Source organism: Rhinolophus hipposideros (genome assembly GCF_964194185.1).
Source record: "Rhinolophus hipposideros genome assembly, chromosome: 16".
NCBI lineage: Eukaryota > Metazoa > Chordata > Mammalia > Chiroptera > Rhinolophidae > Rhinolophus > Rhinolophus hipposideros.
Genome location: NC_138062.1, coordinates 26,025,951 through 26,047,475, shown reverse-complemented (window position 1 = coordinate 26,047,475; position 21,525 = coordinate 26,025,951). Strand labels below are relative to the sequence as shown.

Below are 21,525 nucleotides of genomic sequence, written 5' to 3'. Positions count from 1 at the left end.
ATTTGAATTAACATTTGAACAATGGGGAGGTATCAAGGTGGCCAACCTTTATGGGAAGGCAGTGGTAACCTTATGAGCACGTAATTCACGCTATGACAGAATAAAGTCAAATTATCTGAGCTGTCATATTTGGAACAAAGATTTTGGAAGGAGACATAATAGTGACCCTCATGATTCTTCTACTCCATCCTTTGGAACTTTTCCCAAGATCCTTGAGAAAAATGACAACAAACCAATTGAGCCATGAAAACTTAAGACTTGTAAGCTCTGCTGGAGATAGAAATTTACGCAATCTAATCAAGAACAAATTAATCAAGAAATGTAGGCCTGGCCACACAGAAAACAACAGAGATAAAACCAAAAAGAATAGGAACAAATGTCATCAGTGGTTGAGGCACAGGCATTGGAGGAGATGCCTACACTGGGCCAGGACTGAACGGGTCAGACAAAGCTAACCCACTACTGAGGAGAACACTGGACACTCACGACCCTTGGAAGTCGGGGTTGACAACAAATGGCTTGTGAGCCAAATCTAGTCTGCTGCCTGTTTTTTATCAGCCCTTGAGCCAAGAATCATCTTGATATTATTAAATGATGGAATAAAAGTCAAAAGAAAAATATTTCAAGATATAGGAACATAGATGAAATACAAATTTCAGTGTCCTATAACTAAAATTTCATTGGAACATAGTCACACTGACATTATAATAAACACATATTTGGTCTTTGCCTACCTTCCCCTCTTTCCCTGTTTTCTGGCACATAGCTCATAAAATCCTTGAATCTCCAAAGTGATAAGCATCCTTTTGTATGCTTTTGAGGTAATAGGAGGCTGGGGGTCCAGTATATCAGTATATGTTCAGAATGGAGCCTAGTTGTCAGGGGAACCATCCAGGTGACTAGAGGGTTGGAATTTTCCATCCCACCCAGATCTCTGGGGAGCAGAGAAAAGTTGGAGGGTGAATTAATCACTAATGGCCAGTGATTTAATCAATGGTGCCTACATAATGAAGCCTGTATAAAAAAGTCCTAAGTGGGAGCAGTCGTGTAGGACTGAGCCATTAGTCTATGGGATCTGCCACTAACTCCATGTAGACAGTGTTGGAATTGAATTGAATTGTACAACATCAAGGTGGTGTTGGAGAACTGCTTGTGAGGAAAACACACATTTCGTGTCAGAAGTGTAGTACTGACAGTAAAAGAAAAACAGGAGTTTTACTTTTATAAGCTCATTTATGGATGTATGGCCTATGGCTGCTGCTTTCAAACTACAACAGCAGAGTTAAGTAATTACAAAAGGGACCACGTGGTCAGCAAAGCCTAAAATATTTACTATATTGTCCATCTTGTCCTTTATATAATCAGTTTGCTGACCTCTGCCTTAAGGGATGACATAGGATATCATACGCATTATCTCATTTAATTTGCACAAATGGGGAAATTAGTGTGTGTGTGTGGGTTACTATTTTTTACACAAGAATCTGAAACATAGATTAAGTCATTTGTCCTTGGTCATCGCCAGTGAGGGGCAGAAACAGGAAACGAACCTTGGCCTATTTTATTACAGAGCCAATGCTCTGGATTGGACTTGAGAAATAAGGGACTTAGTTATTATTATTGAAATTCCTCTTCCCACAAATGTAATCTGGAAACTAAAGATTAAATTTACCTGCTAAAATAGAAGACGGAAGAAAATGGAAGGTCAGACTGTCGGGCATGTCAATTGAGGGAATGAAGCCTCGATATTCCAGAAATGCAGGTATGAGAGAAACTTTCAGGGTCCCAGTGATCTCTAAGGAGACTCCCTTTTGTAAAACATTACTTTGAGCCTCTCTTGTTCTAGGAATTAGTGTAGTTCTGAATTTTTGCATAATGATTAGAAGACACCATTACCAGAAATGAATTTTGGCTTCTGAACATGTACTTTGCAGGTATATATTTGGATACTCACAAAGGATATGCTGAGAAAGACTGAGTTCTTTCCCATTAAATCTGAAACCACATCTATATTCTTTTAACACCATCTCACCTCTAATTGGTTCAAAATAGTGAAAGTGAAAAGAAACTGTCCTGTTCACAGTAAACCCTAAACAATTGTTCAGTATCTCTTACATAAAAGTCTACATAGAGACACAGGCATTTTCAGAACAGAAGTTTAGAACCGGAAGCCACGTTAGAGATGAGGTATTGCAACCTTTCCCACTTATAGATGCTCGAGCAGAAGTCCAGATTTTGGTGACTTGACCCAAACCTCAAACTCTTGAGGTATAGAGACCAGACAGTGCCTCAGGCAGTTTGACCATGAGCTCAGAGTTCACTCTAATATAGTCTGATCACCTACTCAACTGCAAAGCAGAGAAGTGCTCCTCCTTTTGTGGACTTCCAACAATTGTAGCAACTGCTTTGAGAAAAAAGTTAACACTTAGCATTTTTATTCAAGTTCCACACTGAATCATTTGAGGCTTATTGTAAACACTTCATCTTAATCACATCAGAGGCTTATGTTTCATCTTCATATCACACTAATAATACACACTATAAAATTGTTTTGGCTGTCTACAGTTTCTAAAATATTTCTAACAGGCTCTTCTGCATGATTTTCTCATCACCTTTTGAACTTTCTCAAGAGAGCTATCTTTAGTCCATTTCAATTTTCTAAATATATTTTCTAAATAACCTTGCTCATTATCCTGTCTTTGCCACTTAATTGAAAGTGAGACTTGTTTTTAGCCTTAATCTAACTAACCAATGCAGATCACTATTTATCCAACTTTGGACTTCCAGTAAGTTATTTTGTGCTGAAATTAAAAGACAGAACTACTGGCTTGAAGTCATCTGGAAGGAATACAGATAGCTTAAGTTCTTATTATCAAATTGACTCAATTTTTTCCTTTTATTTTCCTTGGATGTTTGGTATGTACAGAGACAAATACACACATGTAAATGACACATGAGAACAACAACTTTTCAAAAAGTTTTCCTGTATAGTTTCCTTTTTCATTTTATTATTTTATTAGCTATTTTTTTATTTTTATCATTTATTTTCCTTTTCTATTTTATTATTTATTTATTACCTTTTTGGAAGAGAGAAATCTCTCCATACATAAAAATTTATGAAGTTCACTAAGATCTGCCAAAAAATGCTCATGTTATTCCCTAGCCTCCTGTTCTACCACTTCACTATGAAATTCGCTAAACGGAAAACCACACACGCTTCCTATAGTTCAATGCTTTATTAGAAGCACTGAGCCCAGTGTTACGTATTATTAGGCATTCCATAAATATTAACTAAAGACAATAAAGATACTAATATTAGGTTATTAACTATAACCACTATATAGGGCAGGACACAGGGAAAAAATCAATAAGATGCAAATAAGATGAGGCTACTTTGGAGCGTATGGAATGTCTTTGTTTCCTGAAAAAAGTTTTATAATGAGCTATTAATAAGTTCATTTATAAATCAATCAATACTTTCTGAGCTTCTGAAGAGAATAAAACTATTCCCTTCCTTAATTTTCTTCAAAGTCTAGTATGGGTGTGTATGAGTGTGTGTGTGTGTGCGCGCACGCATGCGTGCGCATGTGTAATTTTCTTAAATGACTAAAATAAAAAGTGAAGAATAGGTAGAGACAGAAGAGTAACAATATTTATAAGAAATATAACTTCTAGGCAGTGGCAGCAAAAGGATGATCAGGGAAAGCTTTTTGGAATCTATGAAATTTGAGCTTATTTTTTGAAAATGACTAAGGTTCAGACATAAAGATGTTAGCAAAAGGGCATGCCATAGAGGAAGAATGGGGTAAGTGCATTTGAGCAATGAAGGAAGTTGTGGGAAGGGACAGGAAAGGATGGGTGCTAGAGATATTATAAAATTAAAATTGTCATTATGTGGCAACTGACTAGATCTGAGGAACGAGATGACTCTGAGGTTTGTCTGGTAAGATAATGGTGCCATTAATAGAAGGAGGTAACAGAAGTAGCCTTGAGAGAAGGGATGCTGAATTTTGTTTTATATACACAGATCTTGAACTATTAGTGGGTCATCTAGTAGAGATGCATTTGAAATTTGTAGTCTTTAATGAAGGAGCATATAACAGACTAGTGATATTAATTTGTGGTCCTCCACAGAGAGGAAGCCATTAAATTCAGGAGTTTAATTCAAACTGTTCAGTGTCAAGGGGCTGGAAGGAGAAAGATAAAATGGCCAAATTTAGTATCCTGGAGAAAATTCATATTTAAGAATTGGGGAAGGATGTTATGACTAATGTGGAGAAGCAGCTATCAGAAAAAAAATGATGAGAATGTAAACAGAAGAGGACATGCTCAAAAAGAAGTATATGTTTTAAGTCTGAAGAGGGTCAGGAGGTGTATTAGTCAGCTGAAGATGCCATAATAAAATGCCAAAGACTGGAAGACCTTACCAACAGAAATCCAATTGCTCACAGTTCTGGAGGATGGAAGTCCAAGATCAGGGTGCCTGCAAGGTCCAGTTCTAGTAAGGTCTATCTTCCTGGTTTGCAGATGGCTACCTTCTTGCTGTATCCTCACATGGCACAGGGAGAGAAGAAAGCAAGCTCTCTGGGTTGTCTTCTTCTAAGGGCACTAATCCTGTCACTAGGGTCCCACATTGATCACCTCATCTAAACCCAATTATTTCCCAAAGATAATCTAAATATCTTTACATTGGGGATTAGGGCTTCAACATATGAATGGGAGGGGGTCACAATTCAGTCTACAGTAGACTGACAAAATATCATTAAACTTTTAGATGAGACAGACACTTATGACTTTGATGAGACAAATAACAATAATAACAGTGGAGTAAAATGAAAGGAAATAAGGAGCTATGGTGAGGAAATACTGTAGTGTTAAATGAATAAAGATGATATTAAGGCCAATAGATTGAGGAATAGCAAGTTTGAAAGAAGGATTTTGAGGATTAGAAATCTCTGGATTTATGTATATTGGGAGCTTTCTGTAAAGAGGAACACTTACCACACACTGTACAAAGTTAGCTCAGAAAAAGTCAAAATAGAGTCTACCACTTCTGATTATGTTATAGAAAATCACAAGAGACTCCTACTCCAACCCCAATAATAAGAACTAGATCGATAAGCTACACAATTATAGGTTTTTTTTTATTTTTTTAATCTATCCGACAGCATCTATATACAAAAAAAAAAAAAAAACTACAGTTAAAGTCATGCTTTAAAGTGAAAGTCTGAACACTTTCTCACTATAATCAGGAAAAAGGCAAGGATGCCACCTTTCACCACATCTAATCAACATCGTATTGAGGCTAGGTCCTAGCCATTGCAATAAGTTAAGAAAAAAGGTAAAAAGATTGGAGAGAAGTAAAACTGTCTGCTATATGCACATATAATTGTTTATGTAGAAATTTCCAAGGGCTTTACAAACTAATAACTAGAACTAAGAAGTGATTTTAGCAAGGTTGCAGGTTACAAGGCTAATATACAGAAGTCCATTGGAATTTCTATACTGATAGTAAACAATCGAGATATATTTTTAAAAATCCATTTATAATAATAAAAACAATTATAAAATACTTAGGAATGAATCTAACCAATGGCTTGTAAGACCTCCATACTGAAAACTACAAACATTGGTAAAATAAATTAAAGAAGGCCAAGTAAATGGGGAGATAAACCATGCTCACTATTGTTAAGGTATCAATTTTTCCTGAATGCTCTTTTCATTCAATGCAATCCCTATCAAATCTCAGCCAGTTTTTTAGTAGACATTGACAAAATGAGGCTAAGTTTTAATGTAAAATATAGAACAGTTATATCGTTACTAAGGAAGAAAAACAACACTGAAAGATATACACATTTGATTTGAAACTTATTATAAAGCTACAGTGATCAAAAAAGTTTGGTATTGGTTTGAAAGGAATAACACAGAGATCAATGGAATAAAGAGTCCAAAAACAGATATGCATTTATTTGTTCAATTATTTAAAAAATGTATCAAGGTAATTCAGCAGGGTAAAAGAAAGCTTTTTCAATAAATGATGAATCACCTGAATATCCGTATGGGGAAAAAATGAACTTTGATCCATATTTAATATCATACACAAAAATTAATTCTAAATTAATCACAGACCGAAATGCAGAAGTTAATACTATGAAACTTCTAGGAGAAAAATCTTTGTGATCTTGTATGAGGCGAAAATGTTTAAATAAGCACAACAAAGAATGAAACATAAAAGAATATGATAAACTGGACTTCATCAAAATTTAAAAATCTTTTGCTTTTCAAAAGATACAGCTGAGTAAACAAAAAACAATTCACACACTGGGAGAAAATATTTCCCACACATATATCAGCAAAGAAATTAAATCCAGAATATGTAAAGTTTTACAGTTAAATAAGAGAACAAACAATTCAATTGAAAAAACATGAGCAAAAGATCTGAACAGATACTTCATTAAGGAAGATATATGAATGTCCAATAAATACCTCTTTAGATGTTCAGTATTATTAGTCATGAGGTGAAAACCCTTTAGAATGTCTAAAATTTTAAAGTTTGACAATGCCGAGAATTAGTAATGATGTAGAATAACTAGAATTCTCCTATACTGCGGGAGGGAATCTAAGAAGATACAATCACGTTGCAAAACAGTTTGGTGGTTTCTTAAAATGTTAAACATATCCTATCATACTACTCAGCTGTTCTATTTTTAAGCATTTACCCAAGAAAAAGGTAAATAATATATTCCAACAAACACATTGCAGCTTTATTTGTAATAGTCCCAAATCGGAAATGTTTCAAATATCTTTCATCATGTGAATACATAAAAATAATGTTTTACAGCCATATATGTAAAGAACTCTTACTCAGCAGATACATGCAATAAAGTAGATAATTATGCTGAGTGAAAGAGACCACACACACAAGAGTACATACTGTAATATTATTTTTATATAAAATCTGCATACTGCAAACAAATCTATAAGTACAGAAAGCAGATCAACAGTTACCTGGGGATAGGAGAGGAAAGGGGAACTGACTGGTAAGGGATACAAGAAAACTTTTAGTCAGGATGGAAATGTTTTTCGTTGTTTATTTTTTGTGTGTGTCGTGATTGTGGTGGTAGTTTCACCTGTCAAATCTTACCCAATTGTATATTTTACATATGTGAAGTTTCTTGTACGTAAATTACACCTTAACCAAGTGATTAAAAAAAAAACTAATTTCCAAAATAAATGAATAGCGGGCCCTAGGAGAAATGGGAGCCACGGTTATTTTCAGCCTAGATGAAGTAGTAGAAAGTGACAGAAGCCCATAGAGAGAGGTCAAGAGAAGCTGGTTAAACTTTCAACTGATGTATGACAGATTAGAATCCTGAGGAGCCCCACAACTTATATTGACTCAATCTTCCACACTTGCAGCCTAAAACATATGTGTGATATGATACGCACACCACTATGACACGTATGACACATAAAGAGGAAGAAAAACGTGACCCACGCACAAGAGAACAATTAATAGAAGCAGACCAAAAACTGGCCCAGATATTATTATCAGACAGGAACTTAAAAATAACCATGATAAATGTATTACAGAATCCAGTGGTAGAGTTGGATAGCATATATAAATAGGGAGTTTCAATTGAAAAACAGAAAGTAAAGAAATAATCAAAAATGCTAAAAATGAACAATACAATATCAGAAATAAAGGATATAATTGGCCTAACATCAGAAGCAAAGAAGAGCATGGTGATTAATTACAGTGGACACAATATGGCTGTAACATAGCATTCAATTAAGAGAATGAACACGGCATTGGATGGCAGTTAGGCAGTCAAGTATGGCCGTCAGATTATCTGCTTGAAGTTACGAACACTGTGTGATCCCTACACCACTTAAAATGGTCTTTAACACACGGTATGCAGGAAAAATTCTTGACAATACTGACCAATGATTATTTATCAAGGACAGCTAATGTAAAGAATCATATCCAAAACCATTTTACTCTGTGTAGAACAGAACAGACCAGACCGCACAACGTGCAGCTACCAGTTTCCTCTAGGCACTGAAATATATCCAATAGTAAGATAAAAATAACTAAACCAGTTATACTGTGGTTTAAGTAGATAATGAAGGCCACAACATGTTGGTGAGGAAATATGTTCTAAACACCCCCCTTTAGCACACTGCTTCATTAGCAATGAAGAAAACTAATAGGTAACAAAAATATGAATAGTTATTTTCAGAACCTGCTCTCCTTTCGTTTGACCTTCTTCTTCCTGTCTGAGAACCATGTCATTGCCGATTGTTCCCTGCTAGTATCTATCTTTCTTGTCTATGCCCCACATGCTGGGTCTTTCAGTTTCTTTTACTCTTAACTTTAAAAGTCTATGTCCAAGAAACCACGCTCTTGATTGAAGGCAGAAGGCAACATAATAAAAGTGAATTTTCCAATTGGGCAAGCATGGTTGTAGTGGTCTTTTAGGTAAAAGAGTTGTCTCATGGCTTCCAAGAAATAAAATCCAAAAGATTGCAATAATACAAAGGAATTTTAGGTCATGAGAAGGACCAATAGGACAGAAAGTTTTTTGGGGTGTGGTCTTGCAATATACCTCATTTATGATCTTCTTGATCTTGGCTAAGCCAGCAAGTGAGCTCTAGGTGGTAATGTAACCTAAGTTAGGATAAACTCTTATAGCTTCAAAGGGAGGAAAGTGGAAAGGCAAGAACTTTAGTTGCAAGAATTTGCTATCCAACCAAGGTACACTCTCTGTCAAGAAATATCACAGCTCTCCTACATAATACTGCTGATTTTTTTTAGCATTAGATGACACAATAAGAGCTTAAGAGTATTTTTCTGGGTAGTCACCACAGAAAAGAACCAGATATAAATGTTGTGGCATATTAAATTGTTATTTGGGGCAGAGGTGGACAAAGAGGAATGTTACTTACAATTAGTGACTGTAACTATTTCAAGCATTACAAAAATGGAGTTTTACCCAAAGAGTTTTTACTGGGAGGACTGCCTTTTGCTAATTACACTTACAAATGCATAATGCTAATCCTCCAGTGTAAGAACACCTTGTTTTAAATGTTGGCATATCAAGTACTGATAATGTTACTGTGTTTGTCCAAATCTCTTCCATGTTACCCTTGTAACCTTCTAAACATTTCACCTTTATTGCTATATTGATTGAAATTTATGCTCACAAATACACAACTTAAAAGTTTATATTGTACTAATGGAACATTGAAATTCCTCACCCTGTGTTTTATTAACTTGATATATAAACTACACATCCTTTAACCAGTTACAGTAGAGTACATCTGAAGCTGCAAAATGATTGAAAATTGAGAACAATAAGCAGCTAACAATTTCAGTACATACGTATAAAATTAGACTATTGAAATAACAAAACTTCTCTAATAAAAACACGCAGTATTAAAGTTATAGGGTTTCTCAACCTCACGAATAGAAACACCCGATGCACAGTAAGCAGCCAAATAATTTCCTAGTTAAATCTAGACCTGCATATCAAACTTCAAATAGTTTGAATTGACTTATGAAGGTCTAATTAAAAGTAATGCATACACCCCCATCCCAAACTCAAAAAACAAAATGGTTCCATATTACCTAATAAAGCAAAGAGGCAGCCTGACATTCTGGTCCTGTAACCTAACCCCTCTTTACCTTCAATCTTTTTATAAATATTCTCCTACATAACCTCATTGCTCCAAGCAGACCCATATCATCTCACACATTTTTAGTGAGTGTTTATGATCCATGGAGCACTTCTATTAGGTGTCTGTGAATAGAATGAGAACTAAACAAAAATGGTACCTCCTCCCTCAAGGTCTAATAGTCTAATAGAGAAAATAGACAATTCAGCAAGCCATTGTGGTAGAGCATAATAATATGAGGGAAGTTCAGGGAACTGAAGGAAAACATAACAGTGCCCTCAATTCAGACTTGGAAGATCAAGGAGAGATTCTGAGAAATAGAGCCTCGTTTGAAATTTAAAGACTGAGTAGGTAAGGGCCTCTCAAAGACTGAGCAAAGGGGAAGGAAAGCTAGAAAAGGAGGGAGAGAGTAGTATTTTCCACAAAGGAATACCTCAAAGCTGTGGCTTGAAAAGATTTGGTGTTGCCCTTTCTCTCTCCATTCTTTGGAGACACACACACAAACACACACACACACCACTCACCTCACCTGCTTCCTGCAGTGCTCCTTTCCTTTCCTTTGTCTAGAACATTCTTTCCATTATTCTCATTTAAATCCTACATGTCCTACAAAGTCCAACATACTTGTTCTGTTTTAAAATCTCAACTACTGTGTTTCCCCAAAAATAAGACCTAACCAAAAAATAACTCCAGCATGATTTTTCAGGACGACATCCTCTGAACATAAGCCCTAATGCGACTTTTGGAGTAAAAATTAATATAAGACCTGGCCTTATTTTCAGGGAAACATGGTAAGTGCTTGATCTTCTCTAGAAAGCCTTCTTTAATAGCTCCATCTTGTCGAACTGTCTCCTTCTTTTAAGCTGTTTAGAAGTTATTAAAACTGCATCACAAATGTTAAGTTCATTGTTACGTGTTGACATATATAATTCTGAAACTATTTCTGGCTTCTGTTATCTCCACATGCAGACTTTACATTCCCTCAAGTGGCGGACTGTGTCATAAACTCTGCCTGTATCTTCCACAGTGACAACCATTATAAACTTTATTGCAAGAAGTACAAAAAGGTGACTGAACCTCTAAGGAGCATGTCCTAAAATATAAGAAACCCAAAGCTTTCAAAAATTACAAATTCAAAAAAATGTTCTTTTAGTTTTTGTTATTATTGCCAGATAAAGTGCCAATAATGGCATTTTTATTGGATATAGGAAGAGTATACTGACTGTTGAGAGATTAAGAAATTCAAATGACAGTACGTGACCAGACAGGCAGAACTATTCTTGCTTTGTTTCATCTCCGTTTCTCAAGAAAATAATACTCATATTGGCAAAAATAATACAACAATCAAAATAATAAATTTCAAGACCCAAGATATAGTATGATATTAAATATTCTAAATGAGTTTAAATCCATTAACTAGAAGAAGTTACATTGCAAAGTACTGAAAGCACTTGTGGATGACATAAGGGGAGAGTTAAAATAATCTTTACAGGTTTTATGATGAATATAAGGGTTGATAGAGAACAAAGAATCCAGCCATTGCCTCAATTTTCAAAATAGAGAAGGTGGATCCAGCAATTCTAGCCTAGAGAGAGTGACATTAATTCCAGGCATGGTTCCCAAGAGATCCTTAAAACTATGGTATGTGAGCACTCAAAATGTGAAGTGTAGTTCCCTACAAGCTAGTGAGAGGTTGCAAAGAATCTATCATTATAAATTAATTAAGTGTTATTTCCTCTTTGTTTTAACAGGGTTACCTGATATTTATTCTGCAGAAAGTGGAAATGCATTTCAGCAAGGAATTTGACCAAGTCTGTCACAGTATACTCCTGGGCCACATAAAGGAACGTAAACTCTGAGGAAAGAGAGTTACTTGACTGTATAACTGGTCAAATAGCCTTATCAAGAGGACTAATTCATGGACTCATGTAAAGCAAGAGAAAGGTGGCTAGGATCATGCCAAATGTCCTTCAGTTCAGCCTTTTACACAGTTACTTGGATGAAGATATTAATTGTAACCTGATTCAATCTGTTAATGCCTCTATATTGGGAAGAATTGCTAGTCTATATCATGGAATATATTTTGGGTATATTCCAAAAATATCTTGACCTTCTGGAACAATAGGCCAACAAAAGGTAAAGATAAAATTTAATTATAGTAAGTATTTTTATTTTAAATTCATTTTATTAGTTTCAGGTGTACAAAACAATGTAATAGACATTTATATCCCTTACAAAGTGATGACCCCCCCCAATCTCCACATCCCGTGACCATATATATATACATACATATGTGCATATGTGTATGTATATATATATATATATATATATATATATATATATAAAGGCTACACATATGCATGCTGCGGATGCCAAAAAATGTATACAAATGGATATTTTGATCAGTGTTGCTCAAGCAGTAGTTCACCATAAGTATCTGGTGGCTGATGGTAACCACTTTGAGCACCTCTTGTAATTGCAGAAGTCAAATGTGACTTGGAGTCATCTTTTGTTATTGGTATACATTGAGTATTACAATTTTAATACAGTTTTCCTTTCTTAAAATGCGTATACAATTTTTTGGCACTGTGTGTGTGTGTGTGTGTGTGTGTTTAATTATAGTTGACACATTCAACATTATTCAGCTTCAGCTTCAGGTGTATAGCGCACTGATCAGGCATCTACACAGTCTATGAAGTAGTCTCCCTAATAAGTCCTGTGCCCATATGGGACCCTATATAATGCAGTAAATATTTTTAAAAGTCCCAAATCAAGTGGCCAAATGTACAATTGGGGAGGAGTTTATTTGCAGAAGAATATGCAAAAACAGTGTGCACTAAATAGCATAGTGTGGGTGCAAACCAAAAGATAAGTGAGGGGAGGACAGATTACATTTTAGAATGATTTACTATATGGTATCCAGAGGAGAAAAACTGATATATCCAATGATACTAGTCCACTCCTCTAGGTTCTACTCTGGAGACCACACTTTAAGTATATAGCCAAAGGAGAAACGCCCTCATGATATCAAGACTCTGCAACCATGCCAGTACAGGATGAGTTGAAGGAACCGCATATTACCATAGACACTACAAGAGTTATCATATATACACAGTGTGTGCAAGTATTCTAAGAGGTAAACACTGGGGTATGGATATTATAGAGACAAACAGTATATGTCAATATAAGAAAAGAGTTCTTATACTAAGAACAGATCAAATAAAGAAATGCCTCCTACATTTAAGATAAATCTTGACAAATACTTTGCCTAAACTGAACTTCATATTTTCTGTGAATTCAGAAATAAGCTCATCTGCCAAGGATGAAAGGAGTAAGGGTCATTTGAGTGGACTGGAAAACCTGGGGAAATCTGGAACATGTACTAGGGAGACTTTGATATGGAATCATCCAAGAAAGAATACAATAAATTTCTATCACTGTTAACCATTCATTAAACTGAAGTTAGAGTGAATCAGATTCTAGTGGCAAGAGATTTGAGGGTTGGAGCAGAGGCTTGGACATTGCTGTCCAAGGTGAGCGTAAAACATGAGAAAATTGGGGGTGGCCAAGGAACAATAATGGAAGGGGAGGGTGTCGGTTAGTGGTAAGTGAGTGGAATTGCTGGAAAGATAGGAGATTGAGGTCATAAAGGGAATTCGAAGTTCTTAGCTGTCTCAGACGAGGCAATTTTGAGTGATGCAAAGGCCCAGATGGGCAAATACCTTGGATTCCCAAAGGGAAGTGGAACAGGTTAAGGTACAGTGAAAGCCGAACGTGTAGATTTTGAATGAAGTCCTGAACAATGACAGGCAATTAATGTGTAGAAAGAAAAACCTCCATTGTTTTGGATTCCCAAGGAAAGTGGAAAGTTTAGGGGGTCGGGCAAGCACTGGTAATAAGGAGAGGTTAACACTAGTGAACTCAGAAATACCAAGGGAAGTTTGGCGATGGTGAAAGAAATAACAGTTTACAAGCAGTTCTGAACAGGCTGCAAGCCATATGAACAGGCTGCAAGCCATATTAGAGAAGATCATAATATTCCATGGAGGGTCATTGCAAAACAAACACAATTCTTTAAATTGTATTCTTGAATAGAGCAACCTGTAGCATCAAGGCATAAAAAAAACTTAATTCAATAATTACGAAGACAACACATTAAGCTTATCAGACACCTACTATGTGCCAGGCACTATGAGTCCAATGATGAATATCCGTAGGGCGATTTGAGTTTGGTAAGACATTCAGACATCGAAACAGCTATTTTTAATGTAACGTAGCAGAGCGATACGGGATATGTAGATAGGTTAGACCTGGCAAAAATGTCAAGATTAAGAAGTTTTCCTTGGTCTTTCCAACTTCCTTTTCCCAGGGAGTTCAGTCCCAAAGCTATTGTCTTCTGTTGGCTTCTTGCTAATTCCTACTATGGTGAGAAGGAAGAGGTGGTATGTGAGTTAATTAATGAGAGTTGCCTTTGATTTTCTGAAAGGGAGAAAGCATTCCAGGTAAGCAAAGTTAACTACAAGCAGTGAGAATCACATTTTCTGTGGCAAGAGAAGCTCATGCCCCTCGTTTTATAAGCTGGTCATTCTCTCCACAGTGGGCTAAGGAAGCTGGCCTAAAGCTCTTGTATCCTTGAAAGTAATTCTAGGAAGATAAAGCCTGTTGACCTGAACCCAGTGGAAAGAAAAATATATGAAATAGGTCAGACACTTCCAAACTGCTTGAGAGAAATAGAAGCAAATGTGATCCAGGGTAGCTAAAAATTTATTCCAACCCCAAGGAAGTCAACGAGTCAATGGGCAACTGAATTTGTTCATCTCAAGACCTAAAAATTGCCAAAAGCCCTTTTTGTATCAGATCAAGACGGACGGATATACCCAAAACAAAACTATTGCACAGGCACCTAATAAACACTTCATAAATCTAGACGGCCTAGAGACTAAAAACCATTGAAATTGTTGATATTTTAGAAAGGAAAATATCTGTTTCTACAAATATACAGAAAAGTAATAAATAGTAATGTTTAAGGAAAGTTATTTGGGTAAATTTTATAATGTAAGTGATATAAAAATCAGTGCCATAAAAGTTACATATTCTAGCAAATCAAAAGAAAAAAAATGCTAAGCAACTTCCTGGCAAATCTGACATATAAAAAATATTCTGAATAACTAATTTCCTCCAAAATTTATACTTTTATATTAATATAAAATATATATACTTTTATATTAATATATTAGTATATTAATAACACTTTTTGTCTTGATATATTCAAATATTGATTTATCTTTCCACGTCTCTTTATCTGGAGAGATTCATTCTTAAGGCTAATTTGAGTTTTATCTATTTCTGGAAAAAGGTAATTAGAAACTTTTGGGATACATATGTTGTTTTAAACTAATTTGTAAATTATAGGTATTTTCCCTCCTACACTCATATTAATTGTTGGCAAATGCAACCTACAATACAAATACAGAATTAAATTTCACTTGCATAGTTTCTCACAAAATTCAATGTTATGAAATATTTTTATTTATCAAAAAAGTAATGTTAACTAAAGATATTTTTGTTTCAAAAATATCTACAACAAAACTGTTGACATTCAGTCACAAAGATATTTTATTGACTTATTCATAATAGAAATAATTTAATTGTATCACTTAATTCTTTTGTTTTTAGTAAAATATAATATTAAAGTTTTCAAAATAATGCCTTAAAGCAAGATCATTTAATAAACAATAGTTACAAGAAAGATAAGTACTAAGCATTGTGAAGTTTTCCATATTTCTTTTTCTTTTAAGATACAAATGAAATAGCTTTACATTTTCTTCCCCATTCTTGAAATAACAGAAAATTCTCTTAGACACGTTATTTTCTACCTGAACATCTAAAAACAGGGATTTTAACGGGCTATTTATATTCATACACTATTAAACACCACATCAGGCATAAGTACTTTATATTTCTGTTGGGTTTCAATGACAGAAAAGTATAATTTTAATTTCCTCCGTCATATACTGGAAAGAAATCTTATAGTACAAGAAGAAACAAGATTCCCAACTATTCATTACAAATTTCTACCAAATAAACTTCATCTACCTAAGTTTCCTAACTGGTAAATTTGAAAACATGAGTCCATTTTTAATGAAATGTTTAATTATTGTAACACTATTTAATTATTCTAGAATTGTTCCTGCTATTTTATGTCTGCAGACTTTATATAGAGAGCATATTGTTTTGACAAGAAAAAGTGTAGCTTATATATTTTAATTTCATGGTTCTCATTTTTCTATTGGGTCACAGATCTCTTTGGATATCTAAGGACGCTAGATTATCTCCCTAAAAATGCAGCAACTCAAATGTTTGATAAGATTCCAGGGACTTCATGACCCCTTGAAGCAGATACACAGACTGTAAGTGGTTTAGTAACTGAACAGAACATAGACTACACAGAAAACCTCCAATGAAAAAGTAATAAAAAGTTTATGTGGCTTTATGACAAATTAAGATTTGCTTTGGAATTTTAGACATTCATATGCTTATGTTGTTAATGATTTTCACTACTCCTCATAATTTAGTCTTTGAAATGACTGCAGCAGCAGAAAACAATATATATAGCCATTTTAGGAAAAGCTCAACAGATTAGTTCTACATTATGAACCAAGATAGAAAAATCTGTATCTATCACTAAGTGGTTTAATGTTTATTTACATGGAACCAGAAGGTTAAGGATGTTCCTCCCAAGCCCAGTTCTGGTAAGTACAATAGGTAAGCATTTAATGAAATCAGCATCGGAGGACTAACCCTGGAAAACCACGACTGATATGTTACAAATGAAGCTCTAATTTAAAAAAATATATAGAGATGATCTGTTCTATTTCAGAGGAGTTTCCAATATGTTGGAAACCAGGATATCTTCGGCCAATCACCATTAAGTGAAATGTACAACCTTCTGGTTTACGTCAAAAGATGCAAACCGTTTATCAAGTGCAAAATGAAGAAACAACCGTGTGAAAACAAAGGGGAAAAGAAAAAGAAAAAAGACTCACAGGATCACACTGCAGTGCCGCCCACCTCACAGCAATGTCAGGGAGGCTGCTTAGCACATCGAGTGCAGGCTCCAGGCCATGCGACCCGCAGAGATGGTGGTGACCCCTGGCTCACTGTTTCCCCAGGTGCGGCAGTCACAATGAAAACATAAATTGCACTGCCAACCAGTAATTCTCTCTCTCTCTCTCTCTCTCTCTCACACACACACACACACACACACACACTCACACACACACACACACACACACTCTTACTCTACAGTCTAGCTCCAAACAGCACCACGGGAAGTTGCTGCCCGCTCTCTCTAAGCAATCCCGCTCTCCTAGCCGTTTGCCGCCCAGGACAGCGAATCACTCACCCACGCCGTAGCAGGCGGGATGAAGTTTCGGTAAAGCCCAGGCGCAGCCTCCGGCTCTGCGGGCTCTAATCTCCCAGCGCCCCTGTGCTGTTCCAGCTCGTCCTAGCGCGCGCCGCAGGCCGCCCGGCGACCCTGGGTGGGCGGACTGAGCTGCCCCACGACCCAGCCGTGGGAGAGAAGCGGCCCGGCGCGCCCCGCGCGTGCTCGCGCCTGGGATTGCAGAGCGCAGCCGCTGGCGCGGTCAGCCAGGCGCCCACCCCGCGTCAGTCCTGCTGCCTCAGGCGTCGCAGGTCCCCCGAGCCCTGAGCCGGACACCCGGGCGCCGTCTCCTTTGCTCCCTTGGTCCTTCCCAGCGTGGGAACCGGGCCCCGGCCCCCCAGGGCTGGGCAGCTGGGAACGCAGGGAAGGCTTCCCAGGGTGTGGGGGACGGGTAGGAAGACCAGCCCAGGCCAGAGGCCCGGGGACAGGGACCGTCTTTCTAGGGAGTCCCGACCCGCGTGGGTATGCAGGGACCACTTACTCGGTGGCCTCCTAGAGCTCGGGGCTTTGTTTCTGGATCTCCAGCAGCTCAAAGGCGCGCCTCGCAAATCAAATCCTCACTGTAAACGCCGAGCGAAAGTGGGCGCGTCAAGGGCGGGGGTGCGGGAGAGGGGACTCTGCGGTGGCACCTGTTGGTCCCTGCGTGAGTGCACCCACCGCACAGGAGGCCGCGGAGCTCACACTGGGCTCCTTCCTGTCTACCTGCTCAACAGGCTGGGCGGGACGAGACGTTTCTAGCAAACCCGATTCCCGCGCTGCTCCGAAACACTAAATCCTTTCTGATCGGGGTCTGTTCTTGTCTCTCTGCATCTCTCTGATGACCCCTAAGGAACCCGGCAGTTCCTTTCCCTACAGCAAGGGACTTCTCAGAACCCCTCCCCTTCAGACTGAAAAAGAAAGTAGCGGCTAAAACGCACCATGGTGAGGTCACTCGGGGCCCCGTTCCTGGTCTGCTGGTGGCGCTCCCTCCCTTGCAGGTGTAGGTCGCTTGGGGCAGCTCCCCAGCTGCTGTCTACTTTTAGCCTCGGGTCTAGTGCAGTGAAAGTGTAGGAAAACTGCATAGAAACCTGCTTGTGGAAAACCAGCTCAGTGCTGAGTCCCACCCACCGTGCAGACTAGGGCAGGGGAACTGAGTCCTGGCCCCTCCAGCTACCCAATCGCCATCTCAGCAGTTACTCTGTGGTGACAAGAGAAGAGGGGACAGGGACAAGGGAAAAGAAAGGAAAATAAGAGGGAGGGAACTCATGGAAAATTTGGCTTATGGAAAAAAAGAAATCCCCACTCTGCACTAAGCCAGAAAAACTACTTTTCCGCAATTAAAAATTCCAACATTTCTGCTGGGAAGTTGATATCTGCACGCATGCTTGTCCTGGTTTTCAGATTTAAAGCCTATCTACTCCTTTGCAAATGCAATTCAATAATTACAGAGCATTTACATCTTTCCAGTAAGGTCTTGATTCTACTTGCTTCAGAACATTTGTTTGGGGGGGGGGGGCAGGTGCGTGAGGGGGCCTTGTGTGTGTTGTGTATTCCAGCATAGAAAAATAAGTTCTGATACTGTTTTTGAGTCACCTTTTTGACGGATATCTCCAATTATATTTCTTCCCAAACCCACCACATAATCTGGTCCCATTTTTGACTCATCGTATTTGCATATTTTTCACCCGTTCTTGCCTACATGCTCTTCTCATGGCAAACAGTTAGAATAAGCTTTAAAAAAAAAGACATTTAAGAAAAAAAGGCATTTAAATATACTTTCTGTTAGTAACAGGCAAAAGTTTATAGCTGTAAATTTGCATGTTTGATTCTGCCACCTTTGAAATCTTCTCTTCCTCTACTCCCAACCCGTGATAATCTCTTAGGTCAGTAGGGTTTCTCTCCTCATAGTGCTATTTAAAACCTAGAAGAAAAAATAAAAAGAAATACCCACTAATGCATAATTAAAAGAGAAACACATACTATTTAAAAAAACAAACAAACAAGTTTAATGATATGAAAGCACAGAAGAGATTTTTTTTTTTTAAAGGATAAATACTTCACAATGGAGCAGCATTAGACTTAGGCCTTAAAAGGTTGGTCATATTTGGGAAAAGATGAAATAGAGGAAGTTTGTTTTTGTTTTTGTTTTTGTTTTGTTTTGTTTTGTTTGCAGTCCAAGGAAAACGTGAGGAAAGGCATGGAGGTGGGAAGCTATGACATGGATATTCAAGAAACAGGAAGTGCTATCATTTGATAGAAATACAATGTGCATTTATAAAACTATAGGAAGGCAAAGTGGAAAGATCAGTTTGGTTCAAATGGCCTCATTTGCCTGTCCTCTAGTTGCCATGCACTGTAGGCTTGTATAAAACCTGTTTTTGTTGTTGTTTATTTGTTTGTTTGTTTTTATTTTCCTTTACTGGCATTGCTCATCAGTATGCCTGTCATCTTGGAATGTGACTTGTTAAAGCTTTTAATTTCTGCTTTTACCATCCTCAAATCCTACAGCACACCAAAATCCTTGATAAGTATTTCATTTAACCTCAGTAATTTCTGTAAGGGGCTACTCAGTGTTACACAGGGTAGACTCTCAGCTAGAGTGTATCGTGTATCCTTCTCCCATCCTTTGTACCAGACAATGAGGTATGTAGGAAAAGCAACCAATCTAGGAATGAGGGTGGCTGGAATCATCAAAAGGTGATTGTGAAAGGCATTCCTTAATCTGGATATTTGATAGGCCCTGACAAAGGACTGAAAGTACTTTTGCACTAGGGAAGTAATCTTTGCAGCCTACGTGCCTAGTAATGAACATGGGTCTTAATAGGGAGGGATTCAGGAGAATCCTAGTAGAATCATTTATCCACTCTTCAAATGACTGATGAGTGAATAAATTAATACCTGAATATTTCATCAGCTTCCAGGTCCATTCTTCTGTCTTTCATGTGATGCATAGGTTAAAACCTACTTGCCTCCACTTTATTGAGGATAGGAAACTGTTATGCCAACTTGATAAAAATGTTCACAAGGACAAATATTCACTTTAAAGCAACCCTGGATAGCTTTGTTGGCTTAGGCAGAATAGCTCAAGTGTTCTTCTCAAGATGCCTTGTTATTCTTGTACTTATAATTGCTAAAAGTACAAAGCATTCAAACATGTACTCTTTCTACACTTGCAAATGACAATGACAAACAGAGATAGGACAGGAGTTACTGAGTGGTAACTCCTTGCTACTCAGAGTGCGGTCTGTGTATCAGCAACATCAGCATTACCTGTGACCTTGTCAAAAAGATGCAACCTTAGTCCTCACCCCAAACTTACTGATTCGGAATGTTCACTTAATAACCCTCCCCCATTGGTTCTTATGCATATTAACATTTGAGAACACTGATCTATGATCAATTCATTAAGTTTGCAAAACCTGGAAACTGGTTATATGATTCTCTTTAAACCTAGGGATTTTCAGAACCAGCATCTTTCTTTTTTTCTGAGACATTATCGCCATATCAGTTCAAATAAAGTAATGGGACTAATGGATTCATCTTTGCTGGCTTCTTGGTCCAGTTCATAAACCAAAACCACAAGTTCATAAACCAAAAGGAATTGAGAGATAGGGTGAGGGGGCAATGCAGCAGGAGGGAAAAAGTGAGAGGACCATTGTACACTGTTGCATACTTTTTACTTTTATGTATCAGGGGTAGAAATTTACTTTATTTTTTAGCAGACAAAATTAATCACTGATTGTACTATTTATCAAATCAGGATAACTTGTCCAACACAAGAAAGATAAGATAAACTTCATTATCATTTTTCCTTTTCATTACTCTTTTATCCTCCTTTTTATTTGTTTTCAATTTTCTTTGAACACACCCAGTTACACAAATTTTACACTGGTAACTTGTAATTATTGGGACCCTGTTAGCACTTCAAAATATCTCTTTAGGAGTGTGACGTTTTAATTAGGAAAAGCAGACCATGGAGGTCGGAATCCCTAAATTTCTAGTCCTGGTAGGACATTCATGAAGCAGCTTGGACTTTAAAAGATTCTAATGGTGACAGAAACGGTTTTCACTACATTTTCTCAAAATAGATGGTGTTTTTTAGCAGTAAATAGAGTGGTAGGCAGAATAATGCCTGCCAACCCCTGGCCCAAAGATGTCCATGTCCTCATCCCTGAAACCTGTAAATATAGCATGTTATATGGCACAAAGCAAGGGGGAATTTAAGTTGCACATAGAATTAAGATTGCTATTCAACTGACCTTGAGTTGGGGAAATTATCCTAGATTACCTATGTGGGCCCATTGTAATCACAGGGTACTTCTAAATGAAGGATGGAGGCAAGGAAGTCAGAGTCAAAGTCAGAGAGAGTCAGAGTGATGCAATGTGAGAAAGACTTGATCAGTAATTGCTGGATTTAAAAATGGGAG

General features: G+C 37.3%; 1 protein-coding gene across 4 annotated transcripts in view; it reads right to left on the bottom strand.

Moving 5' to 3' along the window:
* The window catches only part of GUCY1A1 (guanylate cyclase 1 soluble subunit alpha 1), a 55,388-nt gene extending 37,102 nt beyond the window's left edge, over positions 1-18,286 (bottom strand). The window contains exon 1 of one of the 4 annotated variants that reach the window (XM_081077267.1): positions 17,601-18,286. The gene's annotated coding sequence lies outside the window, so the exon portion shown is untranslated. Of the gene's footprint in view, positions 1-16,721 lie in introns of all 4 variants that reach the window. The other 3 variants (XM_081077270.1, XM_081077268.1, XM_081077269.1) reach the window with 3 other exon arrangements.
* Between the last annotated feature and the right edge of the window lie 3,239 nt (positions 18,287-21,525).